A 1,931-nucleotide genomic window follows, 5' to 3' on the forward strand; every position below is an offset into this window, starting at 1 on the left:
GTTTTGTCATTGCAATAAATACTTTTCAAATAGCACAAACTATAAGGTTTCCTGATAACGTTTTGTATGTGAGATTTATGGATTGTTGAATTTTAGTTCTCTTTTCAGTCTACTCCTTTATGTTTTGCTTCTAATCATTGTAGTGATCTGGTCCTCTCTTGTTCCTAGGTAAGCAGTGTATAGGCATTATACTCACAGAATGTTGTAGGGAAGCTCTCAGAGGCACCTCTCTCACTTTCTACAGTATAGCAACCAATACTTTTCAGTCTACACTTCCTTTTTTCCATCAGCTTTCCTGTCTTCGTACTCCTCTATGGCGCTCATGATTGTTAGTCTTGCTTTGAGACTAAGCAAAGATGTTGCTGCCGTATATTCATCACGGAGCTGTGTTCACAAGTTGAAAATGCTTTTATCTCTCCATCATTCATGTGTCCCCCAAAGGTGATTTTATTTAAATTAGTGATTCTCAAGGTAATATGTACACTGTAATTAATTAGAAAGCAAGTAGCATCAAAGGCTTAAAATAACAATAAAGTATGCTTTATTGCATGCTTACTGTGTGCTAGATACTGTTCTATGTACTTGATATGTATTGACTCAATCCTCAAGATAGTCCTATGAAATAGGTATTTTCTTATTCTCTCATTACAAATGAGGAAATTGGTGCTTGGAGGGGTTAAGAAACGTGCCCAAATTTGCACAGCTGAGAAATGATGAGTCTGGTTGCATATGACAATGGCAGAGAGGACCTAGAAGACCGAAACTCTTAAACAGACTCTGAACCAGTTCTCCTGTTCAGCCTTGCTCCTTCCACAACTTCAGTGGTGCCTCTAAGTTCCAAACCTCTTTAAGGGGTCTTTAAGGTTCACTTGTAGTTTTAATCTTTGTCTGTAGCCATTTAACTTTGAGCCTTCTTACCCTTAATTTGTTTTCTATTTATTAATCTGTTTTCCATCTTCATACAGTTTTTTGCAACATATTGTCTTCTGATGTCTCATTTCTCTTCCATTCATGTAGTCAGTCTGTCGCTTTGAATTAGCAGTCACTGAGAGCTATTCAGAGTTCATATAGTATCTTCCCACCAAAGATTTAGGAAGAAAGCAGAGAAGGAAACATGGAATTTTTAGTGTAGGGAGACCCAAAACAGATCAATTCTGTTATGTTCTGGTATAAAGTCATTAGTTGAACTGACACTTTATGACGTTTATTGCTATTACGTTTCCAGCTCTTTGAAATTGACTGCTTGTAAAATTTTACACCCACTTGAAGAAATATTTATTCATTGCCTCCTCTTGCCAGGTATAATGTTTGGCAATGCTGGATGCAGTTTTTTTGTTTTTGTTTTTATCTTTTTGCAGTACGCGGGCCTCTCACTGTTGTGGCCTCTCCTGTTGAGGAGCACAGGTTCCAGACGCGCAGGCTCAGCGGCCATGGCTCATGGGCCCAGCCGCTCCGCGGCATGTGGGATCTTCCCGGACCGGGACACGAACCCGTGTCACCTGCATCGGCAGGCGGACTCTCAACCACTGTGCCACCAGGGAAGCCCTGGATGCAGTTTTAAGAATATCTTTGGGTATTCTTTGGGGGAAGTTTTTGGGGTCAAAAACATTTGTCCCATTAACTAATAGCAACATAGGTTTATTTAGCTGTTTAAGTATTGTATTAATGGGGGACTTCCCTAGTGGTCCAGTGGTTATGACTCCCCACTCCCAATGCAGGGGTCCTCGGTTCAATCCCTGGTCAGGGAACTAGATCCCACGTGCAACAGCAAAAATATCCCACATGCAGCAACTAAAATTCCCACAATGCCACAATTAAAGATCCCGCACACAGCAATGAAGATCCCTCATGCTGCAACTAAGACCCAACACAGCCAAATAAATAAATAAAAAATTTAAATCTATTGTATTAATTGTTCTTTAGCTAATTAA

The sequence above is a fragment of the Delphinapterus leucas genome, chromosome 11 (assembly GCF_059928025.1).
Source record: "Delphinapterus leucas isolate spDelLeu-1000000601 "Yukka" chromosome 11, BTC_Dleu_Yukka2, whole genome shotgun sequence".
Lineage (NCBI taxonomy): Eukaryota > Metazoa > Chordata > Mammalia > Artiodactyla > Monodontidae > Delphinapterus > Delphinapterus leucas.